At 44.1% G+C, this 21,951-nt stretch overlaps 1 long non-coding RNA gene across 1 annotated transcript; it reads left to right on the forward strand.

The window, feature by feature from the left end:
• The first annotated feature begins 488 nt into the window (after window positions 1–488).
• On the forward strand, window positions 489–5,976 carry LOC309674832. The gene is made up of 3 exons (XR_014269427.1): window positions 489–538; window positions 4,990–5,089; window positions 5,902–5,976. It is a non-coding gene; the product is annotated as an uncharacterized lncRNA (long non-coding RNA).
• The last annotated feature ends 15,975 nt before the right edge of the window (window positions 5,977–21,951 follow it).

A 21,951-nucleotide genomic window follows, 5' to 3' on the forward strand; every position in this document is an offset into this window, starting at 1 on the left:
AGCTCAACAGTTGGCCAGCAGAACATTGTCAGCTGCTTCTTGACATAGAGACCAGTCATGAAGAAGAGGCAGATCATGTGAGATGGTGAGGAAGAGAAAGATGCAAAGGGATATGATGCCCCTGACCTGCAGGTCCTCTATCTTTGGCCTCCAGCATGCTGGCTGGGGGACCACTCTCAGACTGAACTTTTAGACCCAGGTCTTATGTTGACATGGATTTGTTCAAAGCAATAAGCCAAAGCGTTTTGAAGAATGCGTGAAGGAATGTTAGAATTGTAGTCAAAATGATAAATATCTAATTTTCATAGTTCAGGAAACCTGAACTCTAGCATGTAATTACCTTCCAAGTAAAAGGAAAATATGTAAGGCAAGTTGTTCTGCTAAGTTTGTGTTTGGCCTCTGTTTTCTTCATTTTTGTCATGTATCAAATGGATGGTCTGTCATCCTTCTAAAGGTTGAAAGCGATTATCATGAAAAGTCCGTGGAGATCTGTATACAGGCAAGTTAAAATATGCTGCAAGTCAGGACACTTTCTCACGTGAGTATACACTCTATTTCCAAAACAAACACTGGCATAACTGTATTTACTCTGTTTAGTGCAGTCTTCCTTCAAACTATTTCATTTTTCCTTTTTGTACTAGTCGTCTTGGACCAGTTCCCAGGGATCAAATCAGTGGAAGGCACCATCTTCTACTGGTCCTCACTGTGGGCATCAGCTGGCGCAGACTTAGGCGTATCACTTTGATTACTCTGTGCCTCAGTTTACTCCTCCACTAGTGTAAGTTCTACACCGACTTTCCACAGTGGTCCCATTCTTGAGATCTCAGAGCTCTTTCCTTAGCTGCCCTCTCTCAGATAGTCAAATCATTACTAAGTCAGACACTTATAATTTTTCTCTTCTCAAAGAGAAGGTGATACTAATTCCTTTGCTCAGTAAAGTGTACATGGGGAGGAATTCCGTTGAGTTCAGTTATACATAAAAGCAGCATGTGAGGTCAGAATCTTCCCACGTGAGTTACAAGTGCAAAGAACAGTGAGCAAAAAAACCTGAATGGATCAAGGATCCCACTCCTGGGAACAACAGAAGGAAGAAATATAAGTAGCACCCAGAAAATGCTGCTCTCAAGAGAGGCCTCCTCCCCTGTAAATAACTGCTAACTCTAATATTAAACAAATAGAAATTTACCAATTCTGTGGAATCTTTTGCTTCTTTATGGAGATACTTGTAGTAAAGCCTGCGATTTATATTTAACAATAATTAAAAAAAAAAAAGTAACTCTTTTTTCTACCAGGATATCATAACTTCTTCAGCCAAGAACATCTAATCGTAAGTCTGAGGAGGGCTGGCATATTTCTGTAACTCTTTTTCTACCAGGAAATCATAATTTCTTCAGCCAAGAACATCTAATTGGAAGTCTGAGGAGGGCTGGCATATTTCTGTAACGGTGTGTAATGACCACCCAAACATCTTAACATTCCCAGGCTGGATCCATCCCTGCTGTCAGCAAACTCGTTGGATGCTCTTGCTTGGCCTCCTGGCTGCGTGTGCTCCCGTATCCATGCGCTGTAATGGCACCACGCCGAGCCCCGGGTGGGCTGCCAGGTCCCCCGGGGACGCAGGTATCGTGCTAAGAGGGGTTTTGCCAGGCAGCCTGCCTAAAGCTGAGAGTGCTGTTGCCTGCGTACAAAATTCCCGTCCCTCTGCGATAGCAGCATGCACGAGTGCTCCTAAGCCCCATATGGACCCATTTATACACACATACGCCAAATGGTGGGCGAAGACGACTGCGTGGGCAAATACCGTTGCCGAAAAGGCAAATTGCATCGCTCAGGTGGATGGGAAACCTCTGGCAGCCAGGAGAGGATATAAAAATATAATCACGTTAACATCCGTCCCTCGGGCTGTCTGGACAAATGAAGAATCAAGGCAAGCAGCAAGCTGAGGAAGCGAGCCGGTCGTGAAATACCGCGTGTACGTGTGTGTGTGTGCACAAAAACATAAGCACCGGTTTGGAAACTTTCCATTCCTCGTGTCTTTTAATGTGAAATCATGCTTCAGAGGTAACAAAAGTATTGACTGGAACAGTCTTTTTTAATTATAAAACAATATTTCTAGACAATGTATTCTATTTCTGAGTTGCAAAGAGAAGTTAGAAATCTAAGCCTGGAGGAACTATGAAAGACTCCACATTTCTTCGGCTTCCCTCTCAGCTGCCCATTCAGATTTTCCAGGAGTGCTATGAAATATGCTTTTTATCTATACATCACCAGTTCATATCCAGTCCTGAAGGTCATGCCTTTCCGTGAGAAAACATGGGGGAGCTTTGGGAGCTGGCTTCGAGCCAGGGGCCATTCAGTGGTATCTCCAACGTTAGCAGATCTCAGGTCATTTTCACACGTGAAAACCCACCACTGCTGCTGGCATTACTGGGTTAAGGCTGGCTGGGTGTAGACACCGATTTGCCCTCGTGTTCCTTGGGGCGGGCTACCAGGGCAGGACATTAATGAGGCAACCAGGAGGAGGTGGCAAAACTTCTGTACATGTAGGACTTCGGTCTTCCAATGGTTTCATTCCAGCACCTTTCCCCGCAGTAAATGCCGTGGAGATTCTTGTTCATGTTCTAAAGGCAGCATTAAATGGGGTGTTTTAAACCGAGAATATTTTCCCAGCTCCTGGGAAGGGTTAGACACACAGCCCTGAGGTGGGCAAAGTGTGTGATTGCCATCAAACTAAGCAGCCTTGTTCAGCTTGCCTTGGATTTCTTTATATGAGACGGGATGATTCATAAAAGGAAACGCTGAGGCCACACAGGTTGTCAAGTCTCTAGTCTAACCAGGTGTAATGACTGAGGTTTTGCAGGGGAGCTGCAGTTAAGGGGAAAAATAACAGATCATGGGTCAAATCCATCCCTGATGCAACTCCACCATCTTCAGTAAAAGATACCCCCGTGTGAATCTGGCCCCATGTTCCTCACTCATAAAATAAAGCAAGATCCCTCCTGCAGCAGAATCAATTGGAAAAGGGGAAGGAAAAAAAATATGCTTCTTTCTAACCCACATTAAAAATAATCACCTTTTTGTTGCACAATGGGGCAGTGAAAACCAGTCCTACTAGACACCAGAGTACAATTTCCTCAGCATGTCACAGGGGGAAAAAAAATTGGCGTAACCAAGAGGTCTCTTTCATCTCTGCTCAGTTCTAAATGATATAGGGAAGAGGGGAAAGCACATCTATATATCTAGATATATATATCTAGATATGTCTATATCTATAATCTATATCTAGATATAGAGATAATTGTCTATGTAGATAGATATATTTGTGCTCCCTAGGTTGATTTTGTCACCAGTATGAGGTCTGGAGGTATTTAGGAGGAATTTTGCACAGAGTGATTTAGAAAAAAAGGATTACATTCCTTCTGTTGATTAGACCTGTTGTTTAAAAATAGTAAAATATATCTGTTTTAAATGCCAGCTAGAGTTTTTGCTGCTGCATGGTGTTTTCTGTCTCAGCTTTTTCGTCCCATTTGGCAGGTCTGTTGTGTACGTGAGCTCTACGGGAATGCAGAAAAGCCACCTGAGGGAGAAAATTGCTAATCACTAAAAATTACTAATCATTCTTTCACACTAAATAAATCCCACTGAGAGGTTTTTAGTTACACAAAGGTGGAATATTTTTTGTCCCCCCTTTTCCCTCTTTCCTCCAGCTAATGATACAGAGGTGCAAAATGCAGGCTATCACATCCTACTATGCATTAGCTGCGGCATTTTCACGTGATAAGATCTAGGTCTGAGTCCAAAATAAAAGCACAATAGCCTGAAAATCTTCTAATGCCTGCCACTAGCACTTCGCAACCAAAAAGGCAGGGAAAGCAATTCAGACAGTCACAGAATAATCTTTCCGAGGTTATATGTATTCCTTTGCTGAGACTGTGGCCGCCACGCACTTGGCCCCTGAAAGGGTTGAGAAGCTAAACAGATGAGGCAGAAGGTTGGAAGAAATAATATAATAGATATAATTTGATCTGCAATTCTTATAGCTAGGAAACGTCGAGAGTAAATGCTTTTCTCAAGGTCACTTGAGACCTCTCTAGTGGAACTAGAGGCTGGACCCACGTCTTCTGAGCCCCAGAGTCCTAACCAAAGGAGCCTGCTGCCTCCCTGCTCCCCTCTCCCAGCACCGCTCCCTTCCTCTTAGAAAGGCCTTCTCTGACACATCCTGGGAATGCACAGCTGTTCTTCCCACTATATTCAACAAATCCATTCACACCTAAGATTGCTCATTTGTCTTTGCTAACGATGCTTGAAACCTTTCACTGGCTGAAGCTCCTCTTGCCTGTGCATGAGACAGCGGGCAGCAATGGGTGCATGGCAGGCGAGGAGCTCGGGTGCTGGTGGAGGAGCTCCTTCTCCCCAGGGGCATCCAGCTTCTGCAGCCCTGGGCTGTGGCCTCCCTTGTACGACGTGTCCGGCCGAGTGAGCTATATAGAAGTTGTGACAGCTGGCAGCAGCGTTTCCTGGGGAGTTTCCAGAGAAATGTGCTTTCCTCTTCCAATAACTGGGTAACTGTCTGAAACTGGGGGGCAAGGAATTGCCCATAAAGGCAAAAAAGCAGTGGCAGCCCTGCTTAATTTTAATTATGCCATTAATGTATATTAAAAAAAAAAAATGAAAATCGGGCTGTATACCTTTGCTTGCTCCATTCTACTTTGAGCCTCAGAGCACATCTAAGCACCTTCTGCTGATGAGAAGGTACGTGTTTTGTCATTCCTTCAGCCTCTTTGGAAAACATTTAAAGCTTTGGATTTCCCAGCCCATAAGGGGCAGCCAGGCTTTCCTCAGGCTCAGCCGCTACGCCACAGCCCTGTGGGTGCCATCTCCCAGCACTGCAGCATTCCTGTTTCCCACTTGAGCAGAAAGAAAATGAAGGTGACAAAATTACCTTGTTTTCAGTCCATCATCAACAATTTTATTGTGGCATGGTTACAGATGCTCCACCACTGAAGAGGGCCTGTTTAATTTACGTTGACACATTGTGGTTTGATTCTCTGGATTGAATTTGGGCCTGATGTAAGCAAGCTGATCCCAGGTATGTAATACTTGGAATAGATTTTTATTTTCATCCCGTTCCCCTCTGGTTTTTTGCTGTATCTGAACACAGCGGACATCATCTAAACTGAACCAAACAGAAGTGCAATATGTTTTTTACCACTGCTCTAAACTAGTCTGAAACTGACCTTCGTGTGTCAGCTGTGGCTATTCAGGTTGCAAAACAGGAGACCCTCTCCAGAGCATTTTTACTGTACTCATAAAGAAATAATAGAAAACCAAGAACGGTTCCTAGCGAAAGGATGCCACGAGGCGTGAGCGATGTCTGGGCACAGGTCCTCTCCTAATCTCTTCCCTGGACAGAACAAAGTAGGACAGTGCACTTAAAATACATCTATTTTATAACCAGACTAGCGGCTGCTTTGCTGCTGTGATGAGCGGTGACATTAAAACGCTATCGCTGAGCTTTGGGATTAACACCTTGTGGGAAGCGCCCGGGAGGAGCTGGCACCGCTCAGCCTTGCGACTGTCCTGGGAGCGCTGCCCACAGGGGGACGGTGGGAGAGGGCACTGCCACTCTAGGTCACTGCAGATTGCCTTGGTTTGTGCTTTCTAAATCACTAAGTTTTTTGCCTTAAAATGTTTTGTGTCTAGAGAAGACACACCGGAATTTTCTGAAGCAAAACACGGCATTATGTAAATTTGATGTTTTGACACACTGATATTTTTAAGCTTGCACAATTCACTGAATGCCACCCAAGTTTGCAGTTTCTATACATCAGAAGCATAATTTGTCGGTCAGTTTTAGGCTTCCTCAGAGAGACTTATTTTTTCCATTGCTCCATTCCCCAGGGGTCCCAACGGGCTGCGATGGAGCCTCCGTGGAGCACCCTTTGAGGGAGAGGCCGGTGATGGCGTTCTCAAAAGTGAATATAAGGACTGTGCTGAAAAGCTGCTGTTTTGTGGCCAAAATGTGCCCCTGCTATTATCAACTGGCAAAAGCTACTGGCAGCTGTAGGAGACCACAATGTTGAACGAGGTGGGTTAGTACTAATTACAAGATGTTTATTCAGTCTAAGTAAAATACACTGCAGTTTACTCATTAGCACCCAAAATGGCACATTTAATTGGAGCAATATATTAATACAAATAGGGGATTACAGCTAAGCAGGGTGCTTAACTGTCTACAGTTAATTTATAGTTAACTAAGGTGCTCATTTACCCTGGTAAGAGTATACATCCACACAGCAGCTTTGTGAGAGGATTTCATCATGCTTTAGAGAAGCGTAGGTGCAGGGTCTTTTCTCCTGATATCTGACCTTATTGGCATTAACGTGCAACAGGAAAAGATACTTTTTCTTTGCCCAGGTAACATTAAAACAGCCCTTCTCAACTCAGCTTTTCTTAAGGTGTCCATCTAATAACTGAACCACAGTAAAAATATAGTCTATTTTCCCATGTTTTGTATTTGCTGAAGCTTTCCTAGGTCCATAATTAGGGCTGATCCTCAACTGGTTTATAAGAAAGTTATTATGAGATCATGTGTTGGTTTCATAAAATTCATGCAGGAGTGGACACTTTTATGACTGATGAAGCTTAAATTTATTAGGAAACAATCTCAGCTCAACCCAAACCAGCTATTATAATCCAAGATAAAAATGTTTTCTCGGGGATTTGTGCTGATTAAAGTTCACGCGTAAATTCATCTGCTGACTCCTTGCTATGTGTTTCACCAAGCTACCTGCAAATCAGGTGAAGAACACCTTGAGCTGGTTGAGCCTTTAATTACTCCTTTGAAAATGCCTGAGGAAGAAGCAGACCAATAGAAAAAGAGAGTGTTGGGCTTGTTAACCCACAGGTGAGGTAACTTTCTGCCTGTCAGGATGGTGGAGAGGCTGGAAAAGGAGGAAAGAGATGGAAGGTATTTTTGTCAGAAGTGAGCACGTGGGAGTAATTTTATAAAAAAAAAAAGTTATTGTATGGGATGCTCTAATTCACTTGGTTTGCAGTAAAAAAAAAAAGAAAAAGGGGTTGCTATTTTAATTCTAATCTGTTCTTTTTTTTATATAATACTTTACTTCTCTTGATCTGATGTACATTTCTGAGTGAACCCTGATTTCTAGGGAGCTGTGGAGCTTTTTTTTTCTTCTTTATCATGTAGGAGGCAATGCTGGTCTTGTGGGATAACCTTGGCTGTCTGCTAGATGCCCACCAAGCTGCTCTGTTGCTCCCCCTCCTTTACAGGGCAGGAGGAGAAAATGAAATGTAAAAAAGCTCATGGGCTGAGATAAAGACAGGGAGATTGCTTACCAATTAGCATCACTAGCAAAACAGAAAGAATTCCTTTGGGGGGAAATTAATGTATTACAAATTTTAAAATAGGGAATAATAGAAATAAAAACACTTACCCCACCCCTTCTTCCCAGGCTCAACCTCGCTCCTTTGTTCCCAACTTTTCTACCATCTCCCCCTAGTTGGCCCAGGGGAATGGGGGTTTGTGGTCAGTTCATAACACTTGGTCTCTGTCATTCCTTCCTTGAACTTTTCATTTGCTCCAGCATGGGGACCCTGCCATGGGATACAGTCCTTCAGAAACTGCTCCAACATGGGTCCTTTCCCATGGGCTGCAGTTCTTCAAGAACTGCTCCAGCATGGGTTGTTTCCACGGGATGCAGTCAGTCCTTCAGGAATGGGCTGCTCCAGCAAGGGTCCCCCATGGGCAACAGTTCCTGCTGGGAAACTTGTTCCTATGGAGGCTCTCCATGGGCTGCAGCTTCCTTCAGGATCCATCCACCTGTTGCAGTGTGGTAATCTGCTTCGATGTCATCCTTCATGAGCTGCAGGGGGCACAACCTACTTCACCATGGCCTTCTCCATGGGCTGCAAGGGAATCTCTGCTCCAGTGCCCGGAGCACCTCCTTCCCCTCCTTCCCTGACCTTGGTGTCTGCAGGCCTTTTCTCTTGCACTTTTTCCTCACTCCTCTCTATCGTAGCTGTTGTGCAGTGTTTGTTACCGCTTCTTAAATGTGTTTTCACAGAGGTGCCACCAGCATCACTGATGGGCTCAGCTTTGGCCAGTGGTGAGTCCATTCTGGAGCTGGCTGGAACTGGGTCTGTCCGACATGGGGGCAGCTCCTGGCCTCTTCTCACAGGGGCCACCCCTGCAGCCCACCCCCCACTACCAAAACCTTGCCACATAAACCCAGTACAACTGTTTTAATTGATACACTTTGGTTTTGTGAATGGGGGGAAAAATGTCTTGAAACCACGTACGTATGTACTCTATATTTCTGCTTGACTATGTTTATTGTATGTGTTCTATAAGCTCATTTTATCGGCGGTTTTTTCTTATTAGGCGTTCATACTAACGAGTATTGCTATGCACTGAAATCTCATCGCAGTGTTCTGGGCTTTTTATATCACTGGTCACTCTGCCCTAACCCTAGATATATGCACTGAATAACCACATTGTTCGTTTATAATGTCCTTGGCTTTTCTATAGCCTTGTCCCTATGATGTTACTTGTGGACACAGTGGGCTGGATTGAAGACAGTGAAGTTAAAAGTGGTGATGTATGCAGCTATGTAACTGTGAGAAGAAATGTATTGATTCCACATATGTCCTTTTCTAACCTGCTGTAAGGTGTTTCATCATGTAGGACATCATGGAGATCTTATATTTGTTACTTAACATACATTGAAAGGTCTGACTTCTCTTTCTTGCTGGCTTTCTGAATGGAAAAAGCTGTTGTTAACATGTCTTGCGTGTCAGAGATCAGGCTGTTCATGATGGCTTATGAAGCTTTGAACATATATAGTAATAGAGAGGAATGGCAAACTGTTATATTAATGCAGCTGAAGCACAAAAGCGAAAGTGTTGACCTTGCTAGCTCTGCATTTGGGGCAAATGTTACTGCAGTGAATAGAGTAACTTCAACTAGTGTTAAACAGAAGCTGTTTTGAATTTTGTTTTGCATGTTTTACTCTGGTATAGATAAATGTGAATGCCTGAGAAGGGCTGGGCAAAACGCTAAAGATAGTTGCAATTTTGCAAATGTCAGGAATTTGGGGGGGAAAAATTTTACTTTTGGACAAAGAGGGCAATAATGAAATAGCAGCAAAAATTATTTCCGTGGGTTGATAAGTCACTGAAAAACTCTGTTACTCAACTTCCTTTTCTTAAATAATACCCTTTTGAATCAACCAACCAAACAAAAAACCATGGCTTTTGCCTGGCGTGGCATTTGTATTCCCCGAACGGAACCAGCAGGTATCCAACAGGTGATTCAGCACAGCTCTCGGCCTCCCTCAGACAAAAGGTCTATGAGTTACACTGGCTGGTTCCTGGGGTGTACAAAAGACGCTGCAAAAACGTATGGCAGGAGATATTAATAAGATTGTGTTGAGAGGTATGTATGAGCTATAGGGAGAAGCAAAGTGGTCAGGTGCTTTTCGTTCTTTTCACCCAAATGCAGTATCAAAATCAGCCTTGCAGGGCAGCGCATGGAACGATACAGCTTATCAGTGGGCTGTTTCCAGGCTCAGCGATGTTATGTGCCTGCCCTAGGCCCTTATTCCACGGAAGCAATTCCTGCCCCGTAGTTGATTTACATGGTCTTTCCACTGCATGCAGCATCACATTTCCTTACGCAGTTGCCACCCCAGCGGGGGATAAAGAATCGGGGGGCAGAGGCGCCGACGCACCGCGCTCGGCCGGCCAGCTGTGGGTTTGCGTGGCTTGCATCACCCAGTGCAGCCCAGAAAAACGGCCCTCTGCCTTCTCCACCAAGCAAAGCCCACGTGCTCGAGCCCAGCACTGCTTCCCAGAACCGCGGCGAGTCTCTTGAAGCAGGCTCCTTTCACCCCGCCGGCGCGCGGGTTCCTCGGGGCGCTGCGGCGTGGGGAGCGTTCTGGGGAAGCCCGTGCCGTGGCCATTAGCGCTGCACCGACAGCAGCCTCTGCAGATAACGAGAAGCCCTTCTGCCTCGCTGCTATTAAACTGCTGCCTTTTCACGAGAGGAATCCTGAATTCTTCCTCAAACCTAAACAAAAAAGTGAGCCTTTTATTCGTTTCATCATTATCTAGGGCTGCCACATTCAAATGATTCTCCAGCAGTCCCTTCATTTCCGAGTGCACACGTCGAGAAGGGATTGGAAGCCTTTTGATTAAGAATAAGAGGTGATGACACTACAACCAGTGCAGGGTTGTCATCATTACCGTGTACCTGCACTTCCACAGAGCTCTCGCTCTGGGTTGCCTCTGATATAAAGCTGCTGTACTCTGTGCCCTAATTGAATGGAACTATTTTATAAACACGCATTCCCTGAATCCCAGAAAAGATCCTTTTAGAGGGGAAGATATGGGGAGGGTGGTGGGGAGGTGGGGAGCTAGATGGGCTCAGTTCCTGGCAGACCAATTTTGTCTGTGAGAGAGATTTCTTTGTTCCCTGCAAAACTGCTTGTCGTCTCCGAGTGGATATCGTGGGGCTTTTTTCCCTACAAGTCAAATGAATGATCTGACCACCCACTTTCAATCCTGTGATTGTCTGCTTTTGGCCTGGATTACAAGTCACCTATGGCCACCTTTAGTGCGTAGCAGGCTGCAAGTTTACACGAGGCGCTGAAGGGAAAACATCCGTTCCTCGTTCCTCCCTGGCCCGGTTTGTCGACTGTTCATGTCTGATAATTTAACTGTCTGACTCGGTCACAGTAACGACCTTTTGGTAGCAACACAGGGAAGAAACCTGCCATCTACCCACCACGGTGGTCTCATCTGCCTCGTGAGACTGTATTCCTGTGTACATCCTAAATCCGCACCTCTTGTCGGGGGAGCGACGCTCTGCAAATGACTTGTTAAGCAGCATCCCTCTTTTCAAGCACTCTGTGCTCACACTCTGGAATCTCTACTGGTGATTTACTGTGTTCCGGGTTAACTTTTAAGTGCTGATTTTGACCCATATTCCTGTCCTGGCTATTTCTCCGTTACGCTGTGATACAGCTGTAGATGTAGCGGATAGCAGTGTTGTGCCTGAGCCTCAAAGGATGCAGGATCTGTGCTGGGCCAGTGCCTTCTTGGAAACTGGTCCCCCAGTTGCAGTTCAATAGTTAAACTAATCCTCTGCTATCTGTGTGTTTAAAGGTGAAGGGCTTTTATTGTTAAACAAGCTTTCCCTGGAGCCTACATTTTAGTAAAAATACTCTAAAATTGCTATATGAAATTGTATTAATAGACAACAAAAATTACAGCCAATTCTTGGTACTATTTCAATAGCTATGTATGAAATTTACTGCATAAGGGATGTTGAGTTAAAAGTGGTCAGAGGAGATACTTTTATCTTGGCTTACATACAGCATTACATTTACACCTGAACACAGGGTGAATTATCATCCAGAGGAGTTGAGAAGGAATCTCTTTTCTCCAGGAATGGCAATTATATTTGATTAGGTACATGGGAGCTTTTTCCTCTCCTGGCCAAGGAGCTGAGGGCAGTGCTTTGAAGGCACCCAGCCTCATGATCAAGGTGTAAAGCATAATGACAAATGTGAAGTTCCTGCAGGGTCAGAGTCAGCTACAATAGTTCAGGGGAGAGGGCATCGGACTGGGACTTAAGAGGCTTGACTTGACTGCCCTGTTCTTCCACTGGGCTGCAGGACAAATCGCTTCCTTTCTGTGCCACAGTTTCCTTATCTGTGAAATGGTGGTAATGAGCCTTTCTTCTTCATTTCTCTTTGTGATCGATCCAAGAGCTGCAGGTAAAACATGCTATACAAGCACTTGGTATTACTGTGTTTGATTTGTGGGATTTTTCTGTGTGATATCCTAACGCAAGGAGTTGTTTCAGATTTGCACACATAAGCTCAAGGACTGTGGTGTTTGTCATCCTGCTGTTAACAGCTCTTCCCTGAAATCATTTGGATGTACAGGCAGTGCTCCGGTTTTGTTTTCGTTAGGATATCTGCAGCCTGCAATCTTAGCGCAACAGGATTTGCTAGTCAAGCATAGCCCTCAAACAAAAGCACCCAGAGGATGTGCCTTTTCAGATGCTCTCCTTTGCACAAGGAAACCCCCATCCTTTTGCCTCTGGGCTCTGCTGGCCCCCTGTTGGGAGGCCTCCGTGCCTGTGGTCATCAACAGTTTGCCAACATGATGATGAGGGGGAGGAGGAAGAAAAAAAGCCTTTGACGTGTAGTAACTTAAGCCTCATTCCAAATGTGTTTGCTTAAGCATTGCTAAGGGTTCCCTCCTTCCCGTCCTGGTCACTTCTCCCCTCAACCTGTCTTTGTTTCAAGTTGCGAGGAGGCTGCTGGAGGGGTGGGGGGGGGGGGTGGAGGTTCTGTGGCGGCGCCTGCTGTGATCCGGGCACTCTTTGTTTGACAACGTGTGCAGAGTCCTGGTCACCTTCTCCTCTTGCTAATGAAATACGTTGGGTTGAAGAGTCCTAATTGTGCGGTGATACCCCACCGAGTGTCAGAGCAGGCGGGGTGTGCGTGATGCTCTTTAGTTTGGGTCATTGGACGTGATAGATGCAGGAGGATGGTAGATTAGTTCCTGCTGAAACCTGAGAAGCTGCCTGTGTTGGTGAATGTCACCCCGTGCTCAGCAAATGCATTCAGATGAAACTGCTGAAATCTTGGGTTTCAGGCCTAAGTGACCACTACAGGCACGAGTAGTTCCTGCCTGTGGAATAAACATTTGCTGAACGCACTTCAGCGCAGTAACACTTTGTGCAGCAAGCGATCGCTCACCACCCTCTGCCTCTTCTCGCTGTTGTGACAATTCAAATCCTACCCAGACCACAACTATGTCAATGTCTCCCAGAAGTGTTTTACTGATAAACTGCTTAACTTCTCTTCTCTTGACCAGAAGTCAGAGTGCAATGTTTGCTTGTTGAATGTATTTGAGTTCACTGTGCTGTTTTCCCCCTACCTGTTCCCTGGCGCTGGACAGCAGGGCACTGACGGGAGATGCAGGACATGCAGCCCTTCCACTAGCATAATATGCAGAGAGGGCTTGGTGATATCGGTGACCTGAAATACATAAAACGACTTGTCCAAGGCCATAAGTATCCTCCCTTTCTCCACCTCTCCAGCTCATTTGCTGAACACTATTATCTTTTTAGGGCAGGAGCATTACAATGCAGATTGTTTATCCAGTGCTGTGGGATATAACATCTCACTAATACAACAAGGGGTGGGTTTTTTTAGTGATAAATTGATTCTCAGGAGTTTCAATGGATGTACCTTTTCTTGACACTTGCAGAGTGAGGACTGGAGCCAAGTCTCTTGACTCCTGGCCCAGTATGTCATCTGCAATAGGATCTTGTTCTGGGGTTGGAGCTCCATGATGCTACCGCACGTTTATGCAAAAGGACTGCTCGCACTAAGAGGTGAAAGGGTCTGCTTTGTAAAAGTGAAACTGTGCCTGTAAAACCTTTATAACAAAGTGTGGACAATGGACAATACTATGACTTCAAGATCATGAAGATTACAAAAATAGTGAAGTGCTTCTCTTGCATTTCACCAGGCCTTTCTGCAGTATTTAACTCTGGGATCAAATTTCTCCTCCTGTTTTCAAAATTTATAGACCCAACCATGAAATTAGGCACGTGGCAACTGGAAATAAGGAAGCATTTGACTTTGACACTAAAATTAATTAAACTGTTATTACATTGATCTCTACAGCATCTGTTCCACTTGTGTGCAGAAATGCTAGTGTGCGCTACGGGGCCATTTCATACTGGTGGAATTGGATGCTGTGATCAGCCATATGCTGATAAAATTATTCTTTTGTCAGCATGTCTGCCTGGAATTGCTTCAGGAGCTGGAAACATTCAGAGCAACAATGCTCAGTGCTGAGTGCTTAAGATTGCTGATGTGAAAGGGACTTTTGGTCTAGTTCCATACTCTACGTACACTTCCTACCTCACACACAGGTTGGCAAGCTTGTTTCTGTGTAAGCACCCAAAAACGGGCTTTTAAAGCACTTGAGTTTTGAGACCAAACTTTGTTTACTGAATGGGGTATCACTTGTTTGCAAAGCTCGACCCAACTCTGGGCCAGTTGAATCCGGTAGTTCTGTTGCCACTCTGGGGGGATTGGGTCAGACCCCAGAGAAGTCAGGGTAGAAGAAAGATGACATAAAAACCCCCTGCTAACTGAGCGGGTCAGGTGGAACGTATAGGTAAATAGGTTTGGGTTTTGGCTGGTCCTTGGTGACGTGTCTGTGTTAGGCTTCTGCAGCTTATAGATAGATCAGTCACAGGCACCAAATTCCATCAGAATATAAAAGGTTTGTGTGGCAAATGGCAGAGCTGCATTCACGCTTTGCCTTATTCTATGGTTTGCATCCAGAATTTTCAATGAGTCCCTGTTTCACTGCGCGCGAAGAATGTGAATTTTGTCAGGTGCTGGGAGGGGAACTGGAAAGAAGAAAAATGAACCAGTCATTGCAGTGGTTTGTGGAGGAACTGAGAGAACTGTCTCAGTCCTGAGGTTATCTGCATTCCTCCCAGTGTGGTCAGCATCGCACGTGGAGCCCTGTAGGGATTTAAAAAAAAAAACAAAGATGATGACATGGGCCAAATCCATCTGTGGCTAAAGATACCCTGATGATGAGCTGATTGTCTGAGTACTGTCTATATCTGTAATTATTCCCTAAATATGCACCTGAAACACAGCTGTTACAAGCTTTTTTTAGAAAAAGTGGCCATTTAAAAATGGGTATTGTGTTGGAGAATTTTCTTTTTGTAGTTTCTGTTTACGGTTGAAAGTAATTCTCTTCAAGCCTTGAAAAGGATGTAATTATTTGCTTTTACAATTAAAGCCATAAAAGCGGCTAGCTATTGTTGCATACTCCTTGAAAACATGCTATCGCTTTTGATGGCTGTGATATTATTAATCAGTTAATTATCATCACTGGATTAAAATACAAATGCCCAAGTAAATACAGACGCCTTCTCTTTCAAGAATGCATCTGAATGCTTCTGAGTTTGCCTGTGTGTTGTTGAGGACTTGTTACGGCTCTGCTGTCCCTCTATGCACAACGGCCGCGTTCTCCCGCACAACGTGCGCGGGCACAACCTGCAGCTCGGGCAGCGTGCAAGCCCCTGAAAGGTTGGCGCTTTGTAACAGCTCCATCAGATGTCACCACAAGGTATTTGTCTGTCAGCAGCGGCCAGCTAGGCGATTAGCTGACACAGCTACTCACTGTATGGGTCACTGGCAAAACAGACAGGTTCAAAAATTTAAGACATTTGTTCCAACTCCTCCTAACTGTCCTGCCGCTTTCGTGGCTGTTTAAACAAGCTGTTTAAAAGTAGCCAGTCAGCCCAGAGTGGGTAAAAATACTGTATTTTGTTTGTTTGGAGGGGATTTTTTTTGGCCTTGCTAGGGCTGTGTTTGCTGCCTCTGGTAGAGTGGAAAGGAAGGGCGGCCCCATCTTCCATGCCGAGCGCTGCCCCTCTCCACACTGCTGCCAGTGCTGCCTGGTAACTATTTTAAGTTTCTTAACTCTGGCCTCAATTTGTGTGTCCTGTTTTCACAGTTGTGGGAAAACCCAGATCAGCCCACGAAGCTGGTTTTGAGAGATAGATATAGCTTTGCTGTCTCCAGAAGTGCAGCTATCTAAATTCAAACCGAAATGGGAAATTTGTTTTCATCAAGCTGCGTTTCAGGCTTGTCCCTCCCACCTCCTTTCTCAGGCAGGTTTGGCGTGAAATACAGCCAAGGGACAGTTTGGTGGTTTAAAAAAAAAATAAAATGAATGAGTGCTAGTGTCCTAGCTCTGTAGATAAGAAGGGTAAATGAGCGTTATGATTGCAAGCTGTAACAACCCATAAAACCCAATGCCCAAAGACAGTAACAAGCAAGTACCAAAGATCTATGGTGGAGCTGATGGTTTAAGAAATGGACAGCCTGTTCTTGTTACAACAAAAGGAAAAAGCTGATTTGCTTCTCTTAATTAAAGCTGCATTTGGCACTGTTAGGAGGGTTAAAAGTTGCTTTCCATATAACATTTAATTTTTTTGAGAATTACCCTAATGATATGCTACATCAAAGTTTCATAAGGGCCTGGATTCTTGACTTGCCTCCTCTGCACTCACACGTGTGATTCTCTCTTGAAGTGGTAATGGCTGGTGATGAAAGCTAAGGGATGGGCGCAAGGTGATTCTGCTGGCCAAAAAAAGTTGCATAGATGGGAGAAACTAAAGAGCAGTTTTCATGAAATATAAAAGAGGCAAGTGTGATTGAAAGTCGGGGGATATATTTAGCTAGAACAGGATCATGTCCTGTGTCTAGTTTCCATGGTGTCAAAGTCTTGGCTAAATCCTCATAGCATAAAAATAAAAGTAGACAGAAATGTACTCTTTTAAATTTTGATTATGTGTCAGAGGGGCGGTAGGATTTGAAGATCTTGTCAACAGACAAAACAGAATATTATTCTTTTGTAGGGATCAGTGCACAAAATATACCACTCAGTTGACCACAAATACAAATGTTGAGAGGTGGAAGCCAAAGAACATTTTGTACCATGTGTGTAAAGGACTTTATGTTAACTTGCACTGGGCTTAAAGCACCCCAAAAAAAGGCCCACGTTCTCCTAATATTAAGGGTTTGACTTCAGGCTGAGAGAGCATAGCTGTTCAGACTGTGAAAGCAAAACGTTCTGCTGTGTCAGTTGTCTGAAAAAGACATGCAGCATCCCACTGAGAGTCATGGTGGAGGGAAAAAAATCTCCCACTCCTTCCTTCATCCCTCCGGACCTCAATTCAATACCCCTTTTTCACAAATCTTCGTGAATATCTGTCTGTATTTCAACGTACCTATCATCTTTTTTCCTTCCCACAAAAAATGGGAAAAGCATTAATACTTTCTCCCTTTTTTTTTAAAGCCCGAAGAGGGGAAAATTTATCAGAGGACACATCACTACTTACTTCCACGTGTTTGTGAGCATGGTTGAAAGCAAAGATGGCCTTATTCTGGTGAAGCTCGTGTATGCTCCACTGCAGCATCGTAGCAGTCTTGTGCTCGAGACTGAGACTCCTTGAAGTTACTCAAGTCTACGGATGCCACCAGCAACTCTGCAATAACAAGCCGTGGCTCTGCACTCAGGCTAATTACTGCTGAAGTCAAAGGGAGCCGGATTACTTCCTGCCAGCAAGTGCTTGAGCTGCAGCAGAATGAATTCTCCGTGCAGAACCATTTGCGTGAGTTTTACTGTTTTCCATCCTGAATGCTGAAATTGAGGCAGAGCAGAAATTTAGCGATTTGCCAGAGGCTGAACAGAGAGGCACAGGCTACAAGGGGAAAGAGGTGGAGCTGGTGACTCCCAAGATGTATTCATCAATTGGCAGATTGCTGTCCTACCAGCATGCATTGCAGGGAAAATTAACTACCTAAATGAGATGATTTTGAAAGGACTTTTTTTAGCATCTCACTCAGCTGGTTTTTTGGTAGAGGAAAATACGGGATGTTGGCCAAAAGCTATGTATTCCTGGAATGGCCAAATGTTTTTCAAGCACCAGTACGAATAAGGGCAGGATTTGGCCCTGCATGTTTGTCCTGTGCTCTTCTCTCTGCTCTGTACTACTCGATGCTGTATGAGGGGTTACTCCCCACTGTCCAGAAAAGAGGAGAGGCATATTCACATGAGAAGCTCTAAAACTCACTGAATTCATTGTTAATTAGGAAGGGGTAGAGGAGAGCGCCCCGTGTTTAACTCTCTTGCTGAATTCTTGCAAGAAAAAGGACAGCCTCAAGAATATTTAAATTTTTACTGCCAAGTTAAACCCTTGCACACACACAAAAAAAATCTTACAATGGAAATGCTGACAGGTCCTTAACTATAGTAGCAGTAGCAGTCTCTGCTATAATAAAGATATTGCATGTTATCAATAATCCTCTTTTTGCCTGAATCCCTGTCTTTCTAAAGAGAAAGGGCTTACTGACTGGGCAAATCTATTTATAAATTTTGTCTTGGCACAAGAGAAGCATATCGTCAATGCAGTGGAGATCTGGGGAGGCAGCTGGTCTGACTGCACGCAAGCAGCAAGCTGAGTGTCAAAGCAGGGCACTTAAATTTTCTCTCATTCCTCTAAAAGAGGGAGTGGGGGGAATTAAGAAGAAAAAAAAAAGCTTTCCTTTGAACAAGGCAGGGTCAGAGGAGCTACAAAAGATTGAGCAAACTGTCACACTTGGCTCACTGAAGAGCTTTGAAGGGCTTTCACATACTGCTCACCATTGGATGGAGTCATCTGAACTGGGAACCAGGGCGTGCGTGTATTTATACCGTACCACGACAGCCCTAGCTGATAAGGATAACTCTTCCTGGGGTTTGATGATACTTTGCTTTGAATAAAACCATGGAGGGGTAAAGCTGGAAGGAAAAGAGATAAGATCTCAAGGACGACACTTCTTTTTTCCCCCTCCATGTCATTTTAAAAGGATGTTTTTCTTTGAATATGCTGTGGTGGATTTCACATCTGTTCACTTCTACGCAAAGTCTTACAGAGAAGATGTTGGACTTACTTCATCAACAGCATAAACTGGCAAAAAGTTGAAATCCTGTCATTTCCCATCATTTCACATTAGTGATATTCCAGTAGAAATTGGAGTTTTTCCTTGCAAATGGTAAGAAATAGAGATGGCAAAGCTCCTTAATGTTCCTGTACACCTGCAGCTGAGCAGTACCAAACAATTGTCATATTTTCCCAGGTCCTTGGCTCATTTCTAAGCAGTGTGATAGAGAATAAAGCCACCTAGATATTTATTAAGTGACCGTGTTCCTGTGCGCACCAGGGCTTTGTGAATTCTTTCTTTCACCTTTCTGTACTTACTTTTCACAACTCATTGTATGCGTAGCATCAATACTGCATATGTACAAACACTGAGCTGCAGTGTGCTATGAGTTACCAACTTAACTCTGCCTGCACGCTTTCATTGCAGTTCTTCAGAGCCCTTTCTGTAGGTAGTCTCCTGGAAACACTGAGCAGTTGATAAAAGAAACATTTCACTCTTATTGATGGGGTTGACAAAATGATGTGGTAATGGAGTGCGTGTAGAATAAAAAAAGGGTGCACTGACACGGTGTGTAGTCTGAGCGATACAGCTCTGGTAATGGTAAGATGGGTGTTTGGGTGGAGGTGAGGATGTGTGCTCTTAGCTTTGCTTCTCATTTTCTGGCAGCTGTGTTGCTTTGCAAATCGCACAAGTGCTTCACAACAAAGTACTTTATGTGTCAATATACCTTGGGCAGGATTTTTTTTTTTTTTTTTTTTAAAGAGCTCACTGCTGTCCTAGCAATGTTTGATTTCAGGCCAGGGATGAATGGTTTTGAAAAATCCCACTCTGATAGTATATGGCTGTCCTCTATTACATGGATGTCAAACTTTCCTCCTCTTATACCCAAAGACTAAAGTATACTCAAAGCAGAACAGCAAGGATCACATTGCTCTCATCAAAACAGCTTACAAAGTGCAACCAATAAGTAGGTCACTTATCTGAATGAGATACTGTATAAGTAGCATGTTTGCCACAAGAGACTTATGAGCGAGTCCCCTATGGTGTGTATATAATAGTCTGTCGGTCTGATCCAATTCCCACAGATGTTTAAACCAGACGTTGGTTTAAATGGAGATGGATCAAGGGGTATGTGTCGTGTATGAACTATGGATGTGTCTTTTTCCACAAGGCCTTACTGAAGTAACTGGGGATGTCACGGAAGGCCAAAATTGATTGTAGAAGTTCACTTTCAATCTTCACAAGCCATCTGAATGATCCAGTCGTATTCCTCCAGAAAATGCAGGGTATGCAGGGGAGGAAAATAATGCATGTGGCAGTGTTAGCTCGGGACATCGATGAACGGTTCAAATCTTGCAGGTGACCTGACTCTGACCCTTTGAGCAACTAAAGAGACATGAGTGTTTCTTTTACGTTTCTGTCTTCTTTCTCAGCTGCCTTTGGCGGAGCGGCTCAAAGTTATGGGGAAGATGATAAAGACAAAATTCCCAACTAAAGCAAAGAAATACTGAAAATCTTGCTGGAGAGGCTGTAATTTGGGCAATTGTCTGCTGACTGCTTTTGCTGATGGAGTGCATCACATCCAACAGCCCTAGCTTGGGAAAGGAGTCGCAATTTGGGGCCCAGGAGCTGTTAAACTTCTCTTCCAGTACTGTGCATTTTGGCAGCACTCCCTCCCTCTGCAGTGAAATTCCACCTAGGGAAGAGCATGACCCAATATGTTTAAGTTTAAACTTTGACTTGGCTTACGTGAAAGATAACCTTTGACTGCAAGGACCCAGGAAAGTGCTCACCACAGGAGTCGTCCAGCTGAAATCCCAGCGCCGAGTTTGCTTCCCTCTGCGTTTTGAAGACTGACTATAATTAGGAGGTGCCTTTGATGGATTCCACCAACACCTCTCCTCCCAGAGGACAGAAGTCAAGCTTGTGGCTAGTGGGAGATCAACTGTGAAAGCTGCGACTCCAACTGTATTGCATTAGAAAACCATAAAGAAGGGGACAGCGTCATCATTAATTTAAAACTATTTACAGTGCTGATAACGTGACACAGAGAAAGGATTGGCACTGAGAAAGAATTGTTCTGCAAGGACAAGTTAGTTCTTCTACAGTTCTCATTACAGGAATTGCCTTGCTCTGGAGGACTGTAAAGTACAATCTTTTCAAGTGATTTAAAAACCCAAACACCAGAAAAACCAGCCCTCTTTGCCCTTTGTATAATTGCATATGTTCAAAGTCTGGTCGGCCAGTCAAGGGTAGAAGAGTTGAGCACTGAACAGAACTGAACAAGACCAGACTGCCTGGCTGTACGCTCTCTGTAAGTATCCACTTATTTTAAGGGACAGGAGATGCGTGGGGATTTATTCCCTTTTTAACCAGGCATACTGACTGTCCAGAGTTACCTGATTTCAACCAGCATAAATAGGAAGAAAAATGATGTGCCTTGTTAGATGCTCTGTTTATACCTTCCCGACTGGGTCCTCACTCCTCACCTTGTTGTAGCTCTCCCTACCAGCGGCGCAGGTTCTATACAGGTCTATCTTTTGCCATTGGTCTTTGCACAAAATTTCAGTGCTGAAAAATGCTTTTAAACCAACTCTTCTGGTTAAGGTGTAAAATTAATTGCGATATTCTTTCTCTTGCCTGGACTAAGATACTTCACTTCAAGGAGTACCCTTTAAATCTGTATATAGGAACCCTGGGTGCCGTCACCACAAACACTGTGTATGTGGTGTGTTACAGAGCAGGAACGGGTCACCAGGACCTTCATTAGATGGCAGATTTCCACATTAAAATGAACATTAGCAATTTCAGCCTCAAAAACATTTCTTCTGAAAACAGTTAAAAGGCACTGAGAGCAATAAAATATTAATCATTGGCAGTTTTAAGAAGTAAAAGCATTTCCCAAGGGGCATCTTGTGGTGCTACAGCCTTGCCTCATGCACAGTTTCCTACCTCTCACTTCCTTCCTCATTAGGTTGGCATTGGGATAAAAGAGCAGAATGGGTCAGGAGGTCCCGTTCCAAGTAATTAGAGAGTTGCTTCTTTTATCTAAGTGTACCTTGTTAAAGTATATCAGTGTCAGCCAGGTTAATTGGAACTTTAATACATAATTGATGCTAATTTATGGCCCTTTTTGTTCCAGGATGCTCATGCAGACCCCAAAGTCAGGATACAGTTTTCTTGTTATTAATTATATACTGAAAACCAATATCCTGTTGGGAGGAGACCCACAACTTATTACAGTTGCATAGCTTTTCTGCCCCTAAACCCCTTGGTTCACTAATGTTTCATGCTTTTTTAAGAAAGTACATGTTTATTTCTGCTTTCACCCAGTCAAGTTGGTCAGCTCAATGGTGCTGCCACCTCAATTGTGCTGCCGTGAGAA

Source organism: Vanellus vanellus, assembly GCF_965231255.1.
Source record: "Vanellus vanellus genome assembly, chromosome: 8".
In the NCBI taxonomy this organism is placed as follows: Eukaryota; Metazoa; Chordata; class Aves; order Charadriiformes; family Charadriidae; genus Vanellus; species Vanellus vanellus.